General features: G+C 44.9%; 1 pseudogene; it reads left to right on the top strand.

Moving 5' to 3' along the window:
* Positions 1–6,944, top strand: part of LOC108284295 — a 19,476-nt pseudogene that overhangs the window by 9,361 nt on the left and 3,171 nt on the right.

Raw genomic sequence — 6,944 nt, 5'->3', positions numbered from 1 at the left:
TTTTTGAGGTAGCATTTGTCAGCCAGGCTGGAGTGCAGTGGCATGATCTCAGCTCACTGCAACCTCTGCCTCCCGGGTTCAAGTCATTCTCCTGCCTCAGCCTCCGAAGTAGCTGGGATTACAGGTATGCACCACCACACCTGACTAATTTTTGTATTTTTAGTAGAGACAGGGTTTCACCATGTTGGCCAGGCTGATCTGGAACTCCTGACTTAAGTGATCCACCTACCTCAGCCTCCCAAAGTACTAGGATTGCAGGTGTGAGCCACCACGCCTGGTCTAATCAGTTTCAATATGTTGTTTTGGCTGTACTTCTGGATTCAAGTGATCTGCCCGCCTCGGCCTCCCAAGTTGCTGCAATTACAGGTGTGAGCCAATGTGCCTGGCCAAAGCTGTTATTTCCTAACTATCTCTTTAATTCATGACATGAAAATCTAGCCTCACCGAGTTGGAAAAGTGGGAAATATTTTAGTCTTCAGATAATTGTGGATATTTTTCTTGGACAGTACACCAGAAGTTGACACAAATAGTTTTTTCTTTCTTTTCTTTTTTCCTCACCATTATACTAAAGAGGAAACATAGTTTCTTAAAGGTATATGGAATCTGAAATCATATCAATCAACTCCTATTCTATTACATTAAAATCCATTGGTTAATCTCAAACTTTGAAGAGATTTTGTAACACTGTTCATTGGTCATTTGGAAAATATAGGTCCACTGAATTATATATAGCTTCTAAATGTTGATGCATTTCATTACACAATAATTTTAAAGTTACATTCATTATATCACAATCAATCTCATCAAAGAAGTCTTTAAGTATTAGGAAGTTTTCAAGTTCATGGTGACAGATACAAGTGTTCCAAAATTCTAATTTTTCACTTGGAAGCTTGAATTTTATTACTGGCAACCAACACTGTCAGTTGTTTTCCTTGAAGTAATAAGCTCACTTTGTTCATTTTTGGAAAACTATCTGCCAGACACTCAAATCTGAAAAATCATAGTTTGTCTCTGTTATTCTTTCAAGTAAAAATAATTCTCCTTGCCGAGTGCCATGGCTCACACCTGTAATCTCAACACTTTGGGAGGCTGAGGCAGGAGGATCGCTTGAACCCAGGAGTTAGAGATCAGCCTGGCAACAGAGTGAGAGCCTGTCTGTACAAAAAAATAAACAAAATTAGCCAGGTATAGTGGTGCGCGCCTGTAGTCTCAACTACTCTGGAGGCTGAAACTCCATCTCAAAAAAAAAAAAAAAATCTGATAGGCAGGAGCAGTGGCTCAAGTCTGTAATTCCAGCACTTTGGGAGGCTGAGGTAGGAGGATCACTTGAGAATGGGAGCTCAAGGGTGTAGTGAGCCAAGATCGTGCCACTGCACTCCAGCCTGAGTGACAGAGTAAGACTCTGTCTCAAACAAACAAACAAACAACAAAAAAACCCTCAAAAAGCAAAACAAAACAAAAACCAAAAAAAAAAAAAAAACCCCAGGCTGGGTGTCATGGCTCGCACCTGTAATCCAAGCACTTTGGAGGCCAAGGCGGGCAGATCACCTGAGGTCGGGAGTTCAAGACCAGCCTGACTAACACGGTGAAACCTCATTTAAAAAAAAAAAAAAAGAAAGAAAGAAACCCAAAAAACCCAGAACAAAACAAAATGATATTCCATGAAAAAAGAGGCTAGCTCTGCTTGAAACAAAGACAACCGCAAAAGTGCTTTTCCTGGGGACTATTGCTGTACTTGGGATACAGCAGAAATGCTTTATGTGTACTTTCTTTCTTTTTTTTGAGACAGAGTTTCGCTCTTGTTGCCCAGGCTGGAGTGCAATGGCGCGATCTCGGCTCACCGCAACCTCCACCTCCTGGGTTCAGGCAATTCTCCTGCCTCAGCCTCCTGAGTAGCTGGGATTACAGGCACGCGCCACCATGCCCAGCTCATTTTTTGTAGTTTTAGTAGAGACGGGGTTTCACCATGTTGACCAGGATGGTCTCGATCTCTTGACCTCGTGATCCACCCGCCTCGGCCTCCCAAAGTGCTGGGATTGCAGGCTTGAGCCACCGCGCCCGGCCTATGTGTACTTTCTATTTTATCAGAATTTTTTTTTTTTTAGCGCTCCCCTCTTGTCACCCAGGCTGGAGTGCAATGGTGCACTCTCAGCTCACTGCAATCTCCACCTCCTGGGTTCAAGCAAGCTCACTGCAATCTCCACCTCCTGGGTTCAAGCAATTCTCCAGCCTTGCCTCCTGAGTAGCTGGGATTACAGTTACACACCACCACGCTGGCTAATTTTGTCTGTTTATTTATTTACTTATTTATTGAGACGGAGTCTTGCTCTGTTGCCCAGGCTGGAGTGTAGTGGTGCGATCTCGGCTCACTGCAACCTCTACCTCCTGGGTTCAAGCAATTCTCTGCCTCAGCCTCCTGAGTACTGAGGCGCCTGCCACCATACCTGGCTAATTTTTGTATTTTTATAACTTGGGGTTTCACCATGTTGGCTATGCTGGTCCCGAACTCTGGACATCAGGTGAGGTACCCACCTCAGCCTCCCAAAGTGCTGGGATTACAGACTTGAGCCACTGCTCCTAGCTGTCAGGTTTTTTTTTTTTTTTTTTTTTTTTTTGAGATGGAGTTTCGCTCTTACTGACCAGGCTGGAGTGCAATGGCATGATCTTGGCTCACCACAACATCTACCTCCTGGGTCCAAGCAATTCTCCTGCCTCAGCCTCCCGAGTAGTTGTGATAACAGTCATGTGACACCATGCATGGCTAATTTTGTATTTTCAGTAGAGATGAGGTTTCTCCATGTTGGTCAGGCTGGTCTCAAACTCCTGACCTCAGGTGATCCACTTGCCTCAGCCTCCTAAAGTTCTGGGATTACAGGCATGAGCCACCGTGCCCAGCAGAATATTTTTAAAAAAGTACCCAAGGGTTGAGGTTTAGTAGAAATTAATAATCTTTACTGTTTGATCAAGAAAATTCTTTTTTTTTTCTTTTCTTTTTTATTTCAGGCCCATACTGGCTGAAAGAACATTGCTAAGTAAACAGGACATGTTTTTAGTGCATGCACATGGCAGTGAAGTGTACTATGACTGCTAGCACAGGTTAGCACCACTGTCATGATTTGTGCTGAGGCGCAGGCTGTTTTACCCACCATTGCTTTTGCACCATCAGTGCAAATGTCAACACAATGAAAAAGACACATCATGTCTTACACTGTTATGAAAATAGTTTTAGCTGGGCACAGTAGTTCATGCCTGTAATCCCAGCACTTTTCGAGGCTGAGGTGAGATGATGGCTTGAACCCAGGAGTTCAAGAACAGCCTGGGCAACATGGCAAAACCTATCTCTACAAAAAAATACAAAAATTAGTTGAGTATGGTGTTGCACACCTGTGGTCCCAGCTACTCAGGAGACTGAGGTAGGCGGATCACTTGAGCCTGGGGAGGCAGAGGTTGCAGTGAGTCAAGATCGCACCACTGCACTCCAGTCCTGGCAGCAGGAGTGAAACCCTGTCTGAAAAAAAAACAGAAACAAAAAACAAAAACAAAAAAGGAAAGAAAATAGTTTTAACCTCACAGGCCTTTGAGAAGGTCTTAGGGATGCCCCAGGGTTCCATGGAGCATGTTTTCAGAACCACTGCCCTAAATGACACGTCTGAGTTCCTCAGAGTTGGTCCTAGGCCTCTTTCCTTCTCACTCTACTCTCTCCTTAAGCAAGCTCATATACTGCCTTTGAACTACCTCTGAGTAAATGACCTACACATTTGTCATCTCCAGCCTGACCTCTCCCTGGGGCTCCAGGTCATGTATCCAGCTGCCGGCTCAATTTTGGCAGTTGGGTGTCTCAAAGGCAATATGTCTGAGACTTCACTTCTGGTCTTCCATCCATTTATATAAGCCCAAATCCTTGTCACTATGTTCCTCCTCATCCCGTATCTAATCAATCATTAAGTCCTGGAAATCCTGTTATTTCCCCTCCCTCCCTCCCTGCCTCTCTCCCCTCCTCCCTCCCTCCCTCCGCCTGCCTTTCTTCCTTCCTTCCTTCCTTCCTTCCTTCCTTCCTTCCTTCCCTCCTTCCTCTCTCTTTCTTTTTTGTTTTTTGAGACAGAGTCTTGCTTTGTTGCCCAGGCTGGAGTGCAGTGGTGTGATCTTGGCTCATTGCAACCTCTGCATCCTGGGTTCACGTGATTCTCCTGCCTTAGCCTCCTGAGTAGCTGGGATGACAGGCATGCACCACCATGCCCTGCTAATTTTTGTATTTTTAGTAGAGATGGGTTTTCACCATGTTGGCCAGGCTGGTCTCAAACTCCTGACCTCAAGTGATCTGCCCACCCCAGCCTCTTAAAGTGCTGGGATTATAGGCATGAGACATCACTCCTGGCCAATGCTGCTATTTCCTAAACATCTCTTTAATCCATAACTTCTCTTTGTCTCTACCACCATCACCACTACCAAAGCAAAATACCATTATCTCTTGCTGCATTACCACAACAGGCCTCCTTCAATCTGTTCTCCTCATTGTAACCAGAGCAATTCAAAACGCAAATCTGATTATGCCAAAACCTTGTTTAAACCCTTCAACAACCTCCTATTGTTCTCAAGATAAAGGTCCAAATCTTTAACACGGCCTGGTTCCCCAATCTAGGTCAGATTCTAAAAGTTCTCGTAGAATCATGCCCCCTTCTTTCATAACACTCATAGTGGTTTGTATTTGTATATTCATTAGTAGGATTATTTGACAGTCCCTTAGTAGGATTATTATTACAGTCCCTGGTGGGACTGTAAGTTCTATGAAAGCAGAGACAGCCACAAAGTAGACATTTTATGAATATTTGCTGAGTCAATGATTGAATGAGGACTAGGACAACTCCTCTGAGCATGGAATAACCTCTGAGAAATAATTCTTCTGCCCTAGGCCCTCGAGTTGGCAAGACCTATTTTCATTTTTATCGTCTCATAGCATTTCAAAGAAAAATGCTGCTTTGTCCAGGCATTCCATCATAGTGTCTTCCTAAGCATGGGGCACATTTATCTTCCTTTTCACACAGGCGCCCTCTTTGCTCCTCATCACTTGTCCTGCCAAAGGCTCTTGAAGAGGGTTAGCTAGCAATACTCGTTCTTCAGGATTATAAGAGAGGGACTCCATCTTCCTCTCCTACTAGGTGCTTGGCTAGGAGGCCCATTTCTGCCACAGAGAACAAAATGTATTACTAGAGAACAAAGGAAGAACAAAGGGAACAAGAGAGAACAAATTACGGTCTTTCCTACAGAAGGGAAGGGAAGGGAAACCAATGTTTCTCAAGTAACTACTGTGTGCCAGGGACTTTGAGACTTTTCTTGTCCCCTTTTCTTGTCCCATCTTTTCCTGGGCTTTTAATCTTTACAAAAACCCTATGAGGTAGGTGTTATTGTCCCGTTTGTATAGATGAGGAAACAATGGGCCCACAGAGGTTAAGAAACTTGCCTAAAGATACACAATATGTGTATTAGTCCTGTTTGCCTACCCACCCTACAACCCCTTCTAAGGGACTTAGTACTGGCCAAGACTTCGCAGCGGGCCACATTATACACCATATGACATCACCCCTACCCCAGTTGTTTAAATCACCACTTATCTACCCAGGCCTCTTCTGCCCTAGGTGATTAGACCAGAGGGCGGCTCTAACCTTAGTCCTGTTGGTCCACGGGCTAGCCAGTCACCTCTGACTTATTGCCTGGTGCAGAAAGACAGCTGGCCAATAGAATTCCCTCTTAGTAACCTCAATCTGAATCAGAGTTCCCCAAGAGGGAGCAGAGCTTGGAAGAGACATAGAAGATCCCAATGCGGTGGAATCACATTGAGGGCGGGCAGAGCCTGAGAAGGAAGAGCTGTGACCTCTTCACCCCTCAAGAGCCCCTGAGGAGTCTTGAATTCATATTCCTCCTCAGCTTCAGCACCTGCTCCTGGGGTTTCCTGAGAAGTCACAGTGGTTCCACGTGTATTTTTATACTAAACTTCTATGCCTGAGCTAACTCAAAGGATCTCTTTTCCCCTAAGAGTCCACCACAAGTGGTTACAGAGTGGCAGAGTCAGGATTCGAACCCAAGCCTGTCTGCACCCCCTAGCCCATCCTCCTTTCACTATTCCACAGAGGGTGAGCCTTTGAGTGGTGTCAAGCCCTTGAGCCTACTGCCTTCGAATGAGCAAACCCAGCTTTTGAGCAAGGCACCAATTTAAAGGAGAGCATGAGGGGATCCTCACTTTCTGAATGCTCTGAGGTGGGCCAAAGACTAACAGTGCCTGGCCTTGCTTTGGGAAGCTTTCCTGAGTACCAGCCATGCTGTCTAGAAGGCTTCCTACTTCAGGCCACAGTTCAGTGTGTGACATCACGTATGAAATCACTAATCATCAGTGACATCACTCGATTATGCCATTTCCATGATAGCCCTAAATCTTGGTCAGCTCAGGATGGAAACCACAGAAAGCTTGAGAATCAGGCAGACCAGGATTCAAGTCCTCTTCCTGACTGTTTGTTCTTGGGAAAGCCAGGACTGCTTTTCCTGTCTGCCCCTCCGTGTCCTTGTCTGTAAAAACTGGGAGCCAAGCAAGGTGGTGCACACCTGTGTTCCCAGCTACTCATGAGGCTGAGGCAGGAGGATCGCTTGAGCTCAGGAGTTCAAGACCAGCCTGGGCGATATAGCAAGACTTTGTCTCAAAAAAAATAAAATAAAAATGGTGGGGAAATAGCTCCTACCTCACAACAAAAGTCACAGAGATAGATACGCAAGCTCCTGCACTGTGGGGAGTTGGTGCTTAATGGGTACGGAGTTTCAGTTGGAGAACATGAGGTTCCAGAGTGGGATGGTGGTGATGGCTGTATAATACTTTGAGTGTACCTAATTCACAAAACTGGACACTTTAAAATGGTTGGGTTTATGTTATTATATATATATATATATATATATATATA

This window comes from Cebus imitator, unplaced genomic scaffold, assembly GCF_001604975.1.
Source record: "Cebus imitator isolate Cc_AM_T3 unplaced genomic scaffold, Cebus_imitator-1.0 Scaffold274, whole genome shotgun sequence".
Classification (NCBI taxonomy): Eukaryota; Metazoa; Chordata; class Mammalia; order Primates; family Cebidae; genus Cebus; species Cebus imitator.
The sequence above is the reverse complement of the archived record's forward strand: the minus strand, read 5'-3'. Positions and strand labels throughout refer to the sequence as shown.